The 16,432-nt window shown below is 36.8% G+C and overlaps 1 protein-coding gene across 1 annotated transcript in view; it reads right to left on the bottom strand.

The window, feature by feature from the left end:
• Nucleotides 1-16,432, bottom strand: part of LOC145678709 (uncharacterized) — a 101,735-nt gene that overhangs the window by 81,532 nt on the left and 3,771 nt on the right. The gene's annotated exons all lie outside the window — the stretch shown is intronic.

Below are 16,432 nucleotides of genomic sequence, written 5' to 3'. Positions count from 1 at the left end.
ATACTTTCCGCTTGACTTAACTTCTGCACTTATAATCTTATTCAAGTTTGGATTTTTCTTTAGGCTATCGAAAAACTCATTGCGCCTTAGAGTCTGAAGAGTTGATTGCTCTTATAACTTCAGCTTTCATCAACTGGGCAGAACACCTATTTCTTGTGTCAGTCAGTCCATTTGAAATTCATATGTGAGAAAACTTTTTCCACAAATGAATTTGACGGTGGGATGCTTAGGAAGAAGGAGTCAACCTTAGATAAATTTGGCAACTCAGAGCTTTTCTGAAATAGCATTAGCCATTTACTATCCACACACATGTCCTTTTCCACCACCATGATATCAATACAGTCTTTTACTGAAAAATAAATCATCACATAAGTCGTTTAACGATACCTTGTCTTCCAAGTTTCAACTGTCGGCGCCGAGCAGGCAGAAGACTCATTAAAATTTGCGGACTTTAAAGTCGTTGTGTGAGGTAAATTTGTCACTTAGGGAAAATACGGGACTTTTGCCGTCCCGTATCAAAGCTCCCCGGACACGGGACAAATTCATAAAATAAGGGACTGTCCGTTAAAATCCAGGACATTTGGGAACCCTGGCTCTAGTTGTATATTACGAAAAACAGAATTCGACAATCAAGAGTTAGTGTGTGGGATATCGGACGGACAGACAGATATACTAATATTACAATCTTCTAAAACTCACTTCTGTGATATTAATAATCTTTATTTAATGTTATATATACCTAGGAATAACAATTAATACAACAAAATCACTTATTGCTATGTAGAACAAGAGTTTTAAGGGGAACTATATGGAAGAGACCTGTTAAACGTTAAGTAAATGCAATATCTACTTATAACAAAAAAAAATTCTAAAATCAATGAAGGAAGATTTTTTCACAATAAAAATTTGCTAAAATCAATCAAGGACGAATCTTTCACAATAAAGATTTGCTAAAATCAATCAAGGACGATTTTTCAAATAAAGATTTGCTAAAATCAATGAAAGGCGAATTTTTCACAATAAAGATTTCCTAAAATCAATGAAGAACGATTTTTTCACAACAAAACAATGCTAAAATCAATAAAAGATTATATTTTTACGATAAAGATTTGCTATAAATCAACTAAAGGCTATTTTTTCACAATAAAGATTAAGATTTGCCAAAAGGAATGAAGGATTTTTTCACAAAGGGGAACCCCATGCTTATTTATTTTCTGTTTACTGAAGAGTTTATAGTGCTGATTAATGAGTGTTTAACGACCATTTTCAGAACTGGTACTACGCATATACATGAGAGAAAACCTGATAATGGAATCCGAACCAGTACTCAGCTTCGTATCCGAAAGATACCCGTATCGGGGATCGAACTCGGGACCACGCACAGAAAGTATGCGTGTTAGCCGATTGGCCAAGAATCTGCCCAGGAGAATTTACAGTATCAGTAGCAAGACATTTGGGGAAATTTCAAAAATAAATTAATACCGGTATCTATTTAACATTAGGAACTGAATGCCTAAGCAATTTCTGCAAGCGTAATAAATGCACTACTTATTTCTTCACATATGTAATAATTTGTTTGACATAATCCTATTTCATGATGAAATTATACAATTTCAGAAGATGAGTCGACTGATACCTCCTTGGCGGGCGACTCCATAGCACAACTCTTGTGGGTTGTATACCAAAGAGCATGGGGAAACAGCTGTAAAAGTTACCTCAACACTAGATCATAAATTATTGTTTTATTTTACATTAATTTTATTGATTTAAGTCGTGTAGGAGCAAGTCATATAGTAGAAGGTAGAAAGTAAAAATAGAAGGTATTTCATTATTAAGATGCTGCATGTGAAAAGAACAACCATTTAAGTCACGAAATGAATAGACCAATAGTTCAACGTTCGATGATTATTTTACTGCCGACATTGGGTGGGAGAATCTATCCTACCTCACCTGCAGCAGCGAAGTAGATCACGAGCTCCATCTTTCAAAGAACATACGTGAAGATTTTCTTTAAATTTCAACAGATGGTACTATTTCGCAGCTTTTTTCTTTTGCATATTTGTCCAAATCATATACAAGTAACTAAGAAAGTTCTGTCGCTTTTTGTGGAGGTCTGTCTTCCATTGGCCTTCAAACAGTGAGTTGAATGCGAATGGACATAAGGCGAAGATCAATTGTTGGTGTAGGCATATCCAACATACTAGCTGGTTGTGGCAGTTCAGTTACACCGTGAACATGTGTAAGGACAGAGTGAACTTGGGACCTGCACTGAGCGTCAGAAGGGCGTGTATGCTTTACGAGTTCAAATTAGGGTCAAACGCCGCTGCAACGGGACGAAAGATATGACAGGCCTTTGGTAAGGTTGTCGTGACTAAGCGGACAGTGCAGCGATGGTTTAACGAGTTTAAGGACAGTGACGAAACACTCGAACACGCATCACGTGCTGGAAGACCAACACATGTACAAAATGAAGGCAGCAGTTGAAGCGAACAGTGACGAGACATGTGAGGGATAGGTTCTACAATTCAGTGTGAGTGGAGAAACCATTCGGCACCACTTCCATCAACTTGAGAAGCACTGCAAGTTGGGCAAGGTGACCAGAATTTTCACTTGCGAAAACGGGAAGCATACAAATCGGCTAAGGGGGGAGGGGTATCTGACTTCCAGATTGCATTTTGGGACTCAGCAGTGTTCTCAATTTACAAAATACACAAGTAGGAGTGATAACACACCATTTCTAACTTTACGTGTACCACACAACAAATAATAGTTCCCGATTGCAAGTTCTACCCAACAATTCTTTTAACTAGTTGAACACTCAGAATTCCAACTCAATTCCCACTTGAACCACGAACACTCAATTCCCATTTGAAAATTCAGAAGTTCTAGACATGGCTGAACCTTGGCAACGAGTGTTGGTACGGAAGAGAGTAGAATTTGCATTGACGATTTATATTTTGAATAATAATTATGGGAAATCTAGGTCATTTTTACTTAAAAACGGGACATTTAGGCGTCCCGTTCGAGAATCAGAAAAGAACGGGACAACGGTTGGAAAAAGGGACTGTTCCGGCTAAAACGGGACGTCTGGTCACCTTGAAGTTGGGTCGATGGATCACATGTTTTGACTCCGGGCCAGAAGGCAACGCGAGCAGACACTGTGTTTCTTTGCTGTCTCGTCTGAGGAAGGAGAGCCATTTCTGGACAGAGTGTTGACATTGATGAGAAGAGGGTCCTGTACTAAGCTTCACAGCGCCGTCATCATTAGTTAGCATCCCATGAACCGGTTCCAAAACAGCCGACACCAGCACTGCACAATAAGAAGTCCTCGGGTGTGTTTGGTGGATTTCTCGCGACATCGTGCGTCGGGTAGTGCTACCAGCTGGTCAGAGCATGAATGCAACTGACCGCAGTTGCAGCCGTGTTCTAGGAAAACTCAAAACCCTGGAGCCAGCACTTCTGAATCGCAAAGAGGTCCTGTTACAGGACAACGCTAAGCCACACGTAGCTAGTATGACCCAGGACACCATTCTACGCCTGGGATGGGAAACACTATTGCATCCGCCATACTCCCCGGACATTACATCGTCCGATTTTCACCTGTTCCATTCCTTGGACAATCACCTTAGAGGAATCCAGTTCAAATCCCTAGTAGAGGTGCAAAATACACTTGATACCTTCTTCGCTACACGGCCCACCAAGTTCTACCGCGATGGAATCCATGGCCTTTCAGAACGTTGACAGAAGGTCGTCGATGCTGATGGAGACTATTTTTGAACTTCCAGGTACAGTACGTCTTAGGTGACATATCGATATTCGAAGGTGGTGGGTGAAAAAGCAACATAACTTTTTTGGTTACCTTTATATATATATATATATATATATATATATATATATATATATATATATATATATATATATATATATATATATATATGTGTGTGTATGTATGTATGTATGTATGTATGTATGTATATATAGGGTGTTTCAAAGCAACACCGACGACGTTTCGGAGGTGATATTCCTAACACCAAGATAAGACGAAAAGTATAGACCAACCTGGGTGCACAAATGCTTCCTTTCGAGTTATAGGCTGCCGAAAACATGGAAAAAAACTTTAAAGGTCCATAGCTCCAAAACTATTGGATCTACCGTAGTTGTTTCAAGACTTCACTTAGGAACTAATGTGTGCGCTATGCAAAAATACATGTTTCAGAATCCTGCGGTACTCACGCAACATTTTTATAGAGGGAATTGGCTACGGGCATATAATTTGAAGTACACACCAACTACCAAGTATATACAGTATATAATCGTAGATCTTCTTACTGGCATCTAATATATGATATTATGCCCGGTTAAAAATTCAACAAACGTGATTTGTAAATATTGGCTTTCTTTGATTGGCTTCTCATTATTCTGGATAGAGTATAAAGACAATAGGCTAAATCCTGGTCGTGGCGTCGTCCTGTAACTCAGCTTTCTTGGAGGTTAAAAGGCGTGGTAGACCACGGCCTACTCTGTGAGAGATGATCTTACATAATCTGTGCAACGAATTCGAGCCCCAGTCGTGATTCGGTGTCCATGTTAATACTAGGCTCCATCTTCATAGCCTTGATTTTGTATGAGCAAAAACGCTCAAATTCAAAACTCCTCTCCACGTACAGCTCACAGATGACGAGAAGAACCCTAGCAGAAGTAGTGTGACGTAGGTATGGACTCGCCCACTTTTCGCACGGGGTTTTTAAATGACACCACGGAATAGCGCACAGATAACTATCCAGAGTAGCAGACGACATCTAAGTATAGATCACACCTCAAAAACCGAAAATGGACTTGACCGTGTCGTTGACCTTTCCCCGCTAATCCTGTTTTAGGGTTCTCGTCATCTGTGAGCTGTATCTCGCATCTCTTTCAAATGTTCTTATCCACACACGGGAGAAATGGAAACGCATATAAACCTACTTTGGGGTTTATAATGTTTATTTCAAACCAAAATTTCTATGTATAGCTCTGAGAATAGTTTTTTAAATAAAAAGATTGAAATTTAAATAAATAAATAAATAAATAAATAAATAAATAAGACTCTACATAATGTATTTGGTTGAAAAGTTTGTGTACACAAATTAGGTATGAAATACTTTGTTTGTAGTTTAAGGTTCCTCTTCACTATTGATACTATATTGTATAAGATTTACTATACATACAGTTAACATGGAATCTAAATTCCCTTAAGGTCCCACCGGGAATCGAGCATCATCTTCAATATTGTGAGAACGCTGAGTATTTAACTAAGAGAAGATATAAATACTAAAGCAATATGCTTATACTGTAGATTGAAAAGATATATTCTAATTACTTTCAGAACGGGACGTCATTCGGGGAAGTCAGGGGGCAACTTCGGGCTCTTTCAGTTTTTACTTGTGGAAATTACCGAAAAAGTAATATGTTGTTCGTGATTAAAAAAAGGTTTTTATGAACTATAGCAGGGGTCAAAATAAACGACTCGTGTAGGCCAATATTTGAGGAACTTAAATTATTGCCTTTGCCCTCACTTTACATATTTCAAATGTAAAAACAACATTGACTTATTTAACAAATCATCAACTCACAAATATGATACCAGGCGTAAGGATAAAATCTCCAGCAAACAGCACTAAACAAAGTTATACAAAAGGAATAATCAGATGTTTATGGGTACCATATTATATAATAAACTTCCTCAATATAGCCTATTCGATGGACAGAACAAAGAGGAGAATTCAAGAGTTTAATTAAAACATACCTGTTGTAGCACTGCTTTTAATTCCGTGAATTAATTTTTTAGTTGTGTGAATTAATTTGCTTACTGATAGTATTGAAAACATATATTTTTTATACTGCTTTTATATCGTTTTGTTTTAGATCTTTGTACCTTTGACGAGTGTTATTCATGCGCACGTAATCGTGCAATACGTATGCTTAAAAAGACAGAATGAATGAATTCCCTCCTTTCTCGAATTTGAGAAACGCACTTTTTTTTTTTTTTTTAGTAAATTGACATTGTATACTAATATACTAATGAAAAAAACATCAAAATATTATGTCGGTGGATAATCTGTACCCTCTAACTCGGTGGCAAACTCCGAAATGATATTATTGTTTTCACATTTCGTGTCGATCACAAATAAAGCTACACAAGCACCCCCCCCCCCAAATAAAATGTGGTTGGTTAAGAAAATCATTTCCATTTACTACTAGTCAAAAGCGCCCGCCTATCTTTTAAGGTACGGAAGAAAGGGCAAGAGTATATAAGATATCAAAATAATGGAAACACCTATAGCTTGCAAGTGTTGTAAGTTGTGTGAGATTATAACACAGAATTTACGTGTGCAGCGCGTGGCCTTTGTAAATGGTGTGATAGATGAAAGTCTGTCGTCTGTTAGTGTTCGTAGTTTGAGAGAAATTTGTTTTGTAGGTTAATTCAGCAAAAAGGGAAAAAGGGATTTTTCCCCATAAAACATGAAAATCCAGAGAAATTCTCGCGCTCACTGATTAACCATTGTTTTATTTTGTTCTTCATAAATAAACCAATACAATAACAATAGCTTGTGTGTGTGTTCAAAGTAGGATAATTTGCAATCCATTATTGCAGGAGCGTCATTTCAGATTTTGCTTGGGGGGGGCAAGACCCCTTGATATAAGTAAAATTTCGCGTTTTTCACTGATTTACTACTATTCTATTGATAAACTCTATATACATCTCAAACTCAGGGGGCAAATGCCCCTCCCTGCCCCCCCTAAATGACGCCCCTGCATTATTGGCTAGGATATTTGTGTGTATTTTTTGTTAAAAAAAAAGAAAAAGAAAAAAGTGAAGTTAAAAGTCAAAAATAGAAGCAAACAGCAAATGAATAAAACAAATGTGGTTGGCAAATCGTTTAATATAGCTAAACTAAACTTCTGTGACAGAAAATGGGTACTCAACAAACTAGGGAAAATTTGATAAGAAAAGGGAAAGTTTTGTGTCAGTCGAGGGAAATTTTCTTACAGAAACCTACGAACACTAACAAGTAGACCTCACCACTTCGCCGTTGCGTAAGCGAAAGGAAACAACTACTGTCCTAATGTAAGGTTGAATATAAGACACTGACAAAAAATTTAGCTGCTAATGAGCACTAGAAACTTGGGAAAACGAAATAGAAACATGAATGTGGGAAAGCATATTCAATATAATTTGATAGTTGCAAGACCGATTTTTTTTTCGAAATAGATGGAGGAACAATAGTTATGACTTCAACTATGTAAATCAAGTTTAGGAGGGATGTTTTTATGGCATTCCGGATCATGACCGCCATCTTGAAATCCGCCATATTGGATACACGTCAACTTTTTCAAATGGAAAGAGGGCCACGTGAGGTATCAAACAAGAATGATTTTTTCCATTCAATCGCATACACTAATTAGTTTATCCATATCTAGAACGGTTTACAACTTACAGTTCCTTGAATGTTGAAAAGTTCGTTGTTTGTAGGAGATGGCATAACTACAGTGGCAATGAACATAGCTCCAAAGATAGCATTCTTACAGGACAAAATTACGACAATGCGAGAAAGTCAAGTCCTCAGCACTCATAAAATGGTCTAACCAGAATAAGAAATGAAGCGTCACAAAAATCACAAAGTTAATGCCGGGAATATTGAATGCATACTTCTTCGGCACCTCGAACCATTCGATCGGATCATCAATATATCCTGATTTACAAAATGCATACTGAATCATTCCTGTGAAGCGAGAAGACTGAAATTGATTGTACATAAGGGAATGCAGAGTGACAATACTATCTCTGTCATGCAGTTTTGAATGGAAATGTTCGTCCTTTATTGCATAATAACATATGGTACGCCAATATGTTCCAACCTTATACCGTAGGTGCTACGACCAGGAATACCATTGGCAAACAATATTTGTATTCTCTTCATAATGCTGCCCCTATTGCTTATAGTTTCAGTTTGAATGTACAAACACACATATCAAGTGGTTAGGTCAGAAGCACTTTATGAAAACTGAGGACTTGAGGTTCTCGCATTGCCGTAATTTTGTCCTGTAAGAATGCTATCTCTGGAGCTATGTTCATTGCCACTGTAGTTATGTTATCTCCTACAAACAACGAACTTTTTAACATTCAAAGAACTGTAAGTTGTAAACCGTTCTAGCTATGGATAAACTAATTAGTGTATGTGATTGAGTGAGAAAAAATCATTGTTGTTTGATACCTCACATGGCCCTATTTCCATTTGAAAAAGTTGACGTCGATTTAATATGGCGCATTTCAAGATGGCGGTTATGCTCCAGAATGCCATAAAAACATCCATTCTACTCGATTTACATAGTTGAAGTCATAACTATTGTTCCTCCATCTATTTCGAAAAAAAAATCGGTCTTGCAACTATCAAATTATATTGAATATGGCTTTCCCACATTCATGTTTCTATTTCGTTTTCCCAAGTTTCTAGTGCTCATTAGCAGCTAAAATTTGTGTCAGTGTCTTATATTCAACTCTACATTAGGAGAGTAGTTGTTTCCTTCTGCTAACGCAACGGCGAAGTGGTGAGGTCTACATGTAAGTCTGTAATACGTCTGGCGAGATAGAACGGGATCGTGTGTTGAAGTGGGCAGCTGGGTATTATGCAAAATGGAAAACCTCATTTGCAGATTCAAAGAGGCCAAATTGTGGTTACGTGGAGAATTGGCACAAGTACATCCTAAGTGGTTTGTGTTAAGTGCACCGCGAAGACCTACAGAGCTCATGAAAAATATCAGCCGAATAGTATAGAATAATAATGGAGAAAAAGAAGCCTCAGTGATAAACTATAGTCCACTAGTTTTCAACGACAAAGTCAGTCCTTAAAAAAACTAAGTATAAGAACTTATCTCTTGGTAACATCTAACATCGTGCAAAACATGGTGAAGATCGCTCAAAAACCCTAGGAAGGTAATGTTCAAGTGAAGCAACTACCCATTACATTTTTCTGTGGTATATAACCTAATACTTGCTGGCCGAGCATCTACAAACTAATTGATTTTTTTACATTTATTTCACATCAAAGCAATGATTAGTTTCCCACTCCCATCTTTATCTAACTTGCCTTTGATTCCACTTTTGTAAATTGTTCCTTGGCGTGATGAACTACCATAACGTTAACGAGTTTTAACATTTCAATGGACGGATATAAGAATTTCTAATGAACACGCAATGTAAACTTCACGTAACTAAAAATAAACAGAAAAAGCATAATAGCACAGTATGCATTATATAGCCTATTGTATATAATACGTGATTTTGTATGTGCGTGTAGGGGTAATTAAGTTCTAATGATGTAACGCTTTAAAGCTTCTCAATTAAATGTTTTAATTGCAGGGCATACTAAGTACTATATTTTTTCCTTTTTCTTTAATAGTAAAGTTATTTTAACTTAGTTTTAACAAAGATAGTCCAAGCACGTAGATAATAGGCTAATTGAGAAACTATTTTAAACGTAATGTACACTTAATTTCATTCCGAACGATTGATTATAATCGCTACTGATAAACAAGTTGTCGTTCATGAATCAAAACAGATAATCTTCCAAGCAACAACAAGATAAAATGTAATCTACAATTTATAACCTTTTAAAAAATAAATAAAATAATTTATTATTCATTTCTTAAATTGGGGCTGCGGTGACTCAGTGGTAAAGCGTTCATCTCTGGTGCATGAGGTCGTTGGTTCGATCCCAGTCCGCACCAAGTGAGCTTTGTGGAGGACAAACACCGTATGCGTGGGTTTTCTCAGGGTTCTACCGTTCCTTCCACTTTATTCATTCCACCCTTTCATTCATTTCTCATTATCACCGTCTTCTTTAACATAGCCGCCATAACCGTGAGTCATAAAACTTAAAGATTTCATTTTTTATTTCTTAAATTGGTAAACAATGATTGGTTTATAACTGTTTTTTTTAATATATGGTACTAACAAGACTCTGCATCTTGAATTTATTTTTTTCTACGCCATACCAACTTCTTCCAGGAAATTTCGTCCCAGGGAAGGGAAGCGTGAAATCAAAAAGTGAGGTAGCTGCACCACATAAATACGAGGGCGGACTGACAAGTAATGTGCTTACCTATGAAATAATAATCACAAGTGCAACAACTTGTATGGTTTTGCATCTTCCTGGAGTGTAAAAAAGGTGTCCCACCAATTTTCAATTTAAATATGTTCTCACAGTAAAACGATTGATCCTGGTGGCCCCCACTTCGCAACATCGTCTGACAGAAAACGTATTTCACGTATGTTTAGTTTGAGGAAGAGAAGTGGTACGTTCAGTGAGTATGGTGGTCGAAACGACACGTTGAACTACGAGTTCCTCCGAGCATGAAGGTAGATCTGAGGAAACTGTGTGGCTTGTAAGCAGTGTTGGGTAAGTTACTTCTAAAAATGTAACGCGTTACAAGTTACTTTACTTTCTCTTAAAATGTAATGCGTTACTAACGCGTTACTTGCCTCAAAAAAGTAACTGTTACTTTACTTCGAAAGTAACGCGTTACTAATGCGTTACTTTTAGGTCCAAAACTTTGAATATGTGAAAAAATCTTATTACTTCAGTTATCCGTACTACTATTAATACCGCTATTATTATTATTATTATTATTATTATTATTATTATTATTATTATTATTATTATTATTATTATTATTAATAATAATAATAATAATAATAATAATAATAATAATAATAATAATAATATTGCACGTTCTGGATCGATTTATGTAAATGCAAGGACAAATTTTTACTTGACAGCTACATGAACATTTTAATGTAATGTAACATTGACTAAAATGCCATACTGCATTACTCGTAGAGATGGGCACGAGTGAGTTCGAGCAAGTTTTCTTTGACACTCGATTCGACTAGAAACAAACATCTTTGAGTTCGACCCGAGAACTCAGCTTGAAAAATTTCCTCCAACTTGACTCGAATTCGGGTCGAGTTGAGCCGAAATCTGGTGTATAGTTTCGAGTACTCTCTTCAAGTATCTTACATAGGCAATATAATTATTGTCAATGGTACTACTACTACTACAACTTATTATTATTATTATTATTATTATTATTATTATTATTATTATTATTATTATTATTATAACAACACTGTGTATAAACATGAAAGATAGGTGGTTTATATCTGAATACTAAAAAAGTAGTTGATTGTCAACCTCGGTAGTCGTGAAGTCTAGAAGTCAAGGATATGTTAACGAGCTTCTGAATTTGGATTGAGAGTCTAGGTTGAGTATTCGGGCTCGAGCCAAACATTGTTAGAAGTTATAGGGTACTAGCCAAATATCTTCAAAACTGTTCGGCCCGGGTTTAGAATTGTCAACGACTCGAGCAGCTCGGCTCACAGCTCATTCACTATCGAACCAAACCGAGAAGTGAGCCGAGCCAACAGCTTACCCAACCGAGTCGGCTAGAGCCCTTCGCTCAGTTAGTCGAACCCCAAGCAGATGGCTCATCCCAACCAAGCCAGCTCGAGCCGATGGTTCACCCCAAGCGAGCCGGCTTCAGCCATCGGCTCAGTTAAGCCGAGCCGAGCTAAGCTTGTTATAAAAATCTCTTGTAGTCTCGCTATCGAGACGCGACGAGATGCGAGCAGTGTCCCCTCTCGTGAGCAACACTAAAAGTATTCCATATTACTGCTTACCTTACATTTCTCATGGTTTTCACTTTCCAGTGTAATCAGGCCATGATTTCAAAACGAGTTAAAACGAGCGAGCCATTTATCAAACTCGACTCGACTCAAAACTCGACGCGAAAAACATGAAATCCGCTCGGAACTCGACTCGAGAATATTACTTTTGACTCGACTTGAAACTCGACTTGGATTCGAGTCGAGTTTTAGCTTGGCTCGTGCTCATCCCTATGCATTAGAAAAATGGTTGTTTATTATTATTCTGCTAAACTAATTATATAATAATAACAATGTTGCTACGTAAAATTAAAAAGACAGAATATAGAGAAACATTACACAACTGACAAAATGAGAACACATGAACTTGGGGGTGAATCAAAACTTGCCATAAACTCTAAAATCGATACAAGCTTTTTAAAAATAGTTGTTCCAAACTCTATAATCAACGGGACTTTAGGATATGCAAATTGATCTAAAAGAACTTTAATATTACATACCATCAACATTACATCAATAAAGTAGGCCTGCTCATCAGAACACAGTTTATTCATATTAACCCCTTACTGTATGTCGTTAATTATGGCACCCTAGTTGTTGATAAATATTTCTCGCCGGGGCACCACTTTACTTTTAAATTCTGTTCACCACCATCTTCAGCTTTTAAGAAAAAGCATTCTTTCAAATGTTCGAGCGATAAAATATCTTCGTTCTTCATCTTTATAAATTCAACACCAATCAAAGTAAAATAGACTACAAGCAGGGGCGGATCCAGGACCGACTTCTGGGGGGACGGTGGGTTGCTATACTGCTACTTTTAAGGGCTCCAAACTTTGGTAGGGTTTTATTTATATATATAAAATAAGAAAGTTTCCTCTTCTGGGAAGGGGGGGGGGCTACAAGTACCATTGCACTCGTAGTTCAGTCACTGAATGTATTGATTTGAAGCGGTCAAAATCTAAGACAAAATCTTCCAGGTGCTTGCAATCAGTACACGTGATTTCCCTGAGGCTGTCCAAAAACAGCAAGTGGCACTATATTTTGTTATAGAAATAAACAAATCAAATTGTATCTATGAATGTATTTGCAAGCCTACCAACATAAAGTTCGTAAGGCGAAACGGGAAAATGCACATCGAGATTTCCCATTCAGCCTTACATTAAGATGAAAAGTTATAACAGGTTTTACATGCAAATTTCATTGCTAGAGGTCATAAGGCGAAACGAAAAAGGGCGAACAGTGCAGGAATCGTCGGTCACTGACATCGTTCATGCTCCATTGTTCCATTCTGAGAAATTCACTTACAGGAAAGAAACATTTGTTTCCGAAAAAAAAAAATACATATATTGTAGTTACTCATCCGAAATGTAACGCGAAAAAAGTAACGCAAACTAGGTACGTTACTTAAAAATTTGTAACGCGTTACCGTTACAGTTACTTTGGAAAAAATGTAACGCGTTACTAGGAAACGTTACTTAAAAAGTAACGCGTTACAAGTAACGCGTTACTTGCGTTACGTTACTTCCCAACACTGCTTGTAAGCAATAGCATCTCACAGCTGACTGATCAAATTTGTGTAATATGGTTCTGTGTTGGTGCTACTCTTCTGCAAGATGTCAGTAATGAGAACCAGTGGTGGCCGGTGGATTGTGGTTTCGGGTGTTGCAGTACGAACGATAAGAGACAGAAGATATAAAGTTGACTCATTGACTAATCAGCATAATTTTAGATGCAAATGCTATGTGACATGTTAAATTAAATAAAATTCTGTTTTTAAAAAATAAAAAATGCAGAACATTTTATCCGATTAATCACCTTAATTAATTAGTAAGTTCATTCTCCTCTCTTTGATTGGAGCAAATCTGTCTAATACATGCTGGTTGAATTCTGGTATTCTTATTGTCAGGTCTTTTTCGATGGAAAGCATAACCAATGGTGATAACCTTTCTTGGGACATTCAATTCCTTGAAAGTGTCCATTCTTTCTCATGTGGAAAAAAACTTTTCGTCTTTTGCTGACGCCATAGGTACAGTTAATATTAATTTCAGAAGCTTTGTAGATTCACTAAATACTTTTTCTAGATTATTGCGAACGATTCATTCTAGCAAACTCAGTCCCTGACAGTGATCCGAATTCCTCTTCAGCGTTGACTGAAGAGAGTTCGTAGCAGAGATTAGTGTTTTTTTAAAAAAATGTACATTGAACACACTTTATTCACAGTTTATCCAGGAAAATTTAAAATAAATTGAGGAAATGTATCTGGTGCAAACAACACCACTGCCATAAGATATCCTGTAACTTTAAGCTGGATTTTTTTTTTTTTCGAATACTCTCCTGAACTGCTCTTTGCTTGTTTTGTCTAAGCCTTAATTGCAAATTTTTCCTCAGTTGAAAGCTGGTCAATGTTTCTTGTAAGTTATTTACAGAAGTCATGGTATACAATTCATTCAGAATTTGTAGGTTATTTACAGAATTAAAGCACACACAAAAAATTAAACCTAATAATTAAAAAACAAAACAGCTGATACAAAAGAGGTACTGGTACATGAATTCGGAATGTCACATATTCATACATTAACACACACACACATGTGCGTAAAAGAAAAAAACTACATTCCAAATCATCCGTCTTGGTTGTTACGCAATGCACGATGAACACAATATACTTCCACATGAGGCGAAACAACGCTTATCAATGTGATATGTTCTGGAAAGGAAACCTCAAAACCCACCAGATGAAGGATCAGCATGTAACAGGAGCCAAAAATAAAAGAACATAAAACAAACAGCACTGCCAGTTCTACACCCAGAAATGTTAACTGAGAGGGGTCCAAAGTATTTGAAGGGTGTCTAATACGTCTACATAATATGGAACCTGTCTTATTCTGCACCCGAAAAGACGATAAGTAATTCTTACTTACTGTCACCTATATTTTTAGAAAAAATGATAGAACGATTATTTCTATAAGAAAGAGTACATGATGAGGCGTAAAATAAAATATTTAGCCTACATCAATCGTTTCTCTGTTAAACAAGTATAGTTTGTTAAGAAAGTCTACAAATGTTAGTAAAGTTTCGAAATTTTTGGGAGGTCCGGACCCGGTGGACCCCCTTCGTGAATACGCCCCTGAGCATTGCTAACTAGTCCCAAATTCAATGTGGCGTTCCCCATCATACAGTTTTATGTGGAAATTATCAAGAGTATAAAATGTATTTATTTTTATAAAAGAAATGTGTTTATGCTAAAATACTATCCACAGAGGGGGAAGGAGCGATTCTACATATTGATTTATTAATATTTGATTCACAAATTACTATAGAAGAAGCCTTCATTATCAATATAAGCTAAGAATTAACTTGTAAATGCGGGGTCTACTTTCATTTGTTTTCTCCTCTACTAGATATTTTCTTTCTTATTTTGTAATTCTGCAATCACTTTTTTGTCATTATATTGATTTGCTTCAGTATGGTCCCGTAATTTAAAAATATGAATGCATAAAAACAAATTCCATTTGTTAATTGCTAGTGAAAGAAAATTCAGAAATCTTATTTAGTGCGAAAAACCTTCTCGTTCACTGGAAACCGTGTTGTGTTGCAGAAGCACTGCAACGACCAGTCCGTTTAACTTCTGAGATAGGGGAAAGGAGACTTAACATTTGCTCCAATTGCCGCGCTGAAGGAATCTGGTCGTTGTATGCTCGCTGTTACACAACATAAATTAGATACTCTGTGACAGATTATTTTTCGCTTTTTAAAACGGATTAACAGAACGGACACTTACAGAAGTAAAAAATATGTTATTTAAAGTGTATATATGCGAGTATTAAAAGGTGTTAAAAGGTTCTTTACTCGTACTACTATTGATAATATTTTTTTTTTCTTGAAATACTTTGGTCGTTGCGCAACGCTGCAACGCTAACATTAGCCGCCACTGATGAGAACACCTTCATTCCAGGAAATGCTTGCCACCGCCTTCCCTGCATTTTGAACTTTTTCGGAGTGGACACGGTTTTTGTTGTTACTGCTTTAAATACAGATTTGTTTCTGGGTCAAAACGCTAAATTTTGTTTTCATCTAGTGTGACGAACCGCGATACAAAGCCCTCCCTATCAGCACGGAAGCTTTACGGGTGTTGCTCTGAAAGTACCATTCTTTGTTGTTTCTGGTTCGAATGGAAATTTCTGGAAACCCAGCGAGAAGTGAGTTTTCTCATTGACAATTCTTTGCTAAGAACGTTCTGCACTCTTTTTCTGGATATGTTCAAAGTCTTAGTGATGTTTACTGTATTCCTATGGCGATCATAAAAAATCTTGACGTTTTCATCAATGATCATTGTCTCTAGAGGTTCCGGGCGTGGTTCGTTTGCGAGGCTCAGGCGATCACATTTAACTTGTCATGTATGATGAAGGTTCATCTCCCAGTGTTTGCAACATATCTTCCCCGATAAACCATATCGGAGAATGTATCGATTGACTGTGTCGTTCCAATTGTGTCTTGTATCGGTGTTGTCATGTTTCCTCACTTATTTCTCCAGTATCTAAAACGAGAAAACTATTTACAGATCATATTTGATGTGGAGTACAATAAAGGTAGTACGAAGCATGTTCAATATAATTACGACTTGTCGTTCTCTCATAGGTAGATTACTTGTTCCTCGTAGTGACATAAAATACGAGTTTATCTTATCTCCCCTGGAAGAAACATTGATATTATGTATTGTGTTATAAA

The sequence above is a fragment of the Thermobia domestica genome, chromosome 2 (assembly GCF_964235325.1).
Source record: "Thermobia domestica chromosome 2, izTheDome1.hap1.1, whole genome shotgun sequence".
Lineage (NCBI taxonomy): Eukaryota > Metazoa > Arthropoda > Insecta > Zygentoma > Lepismatidae > Thermobia > Thermobia domestica.
Note: the sequence above shows the minus strand (reverse complement) of the source record. Positions and strands in the feature narration are given on the sequence as shown.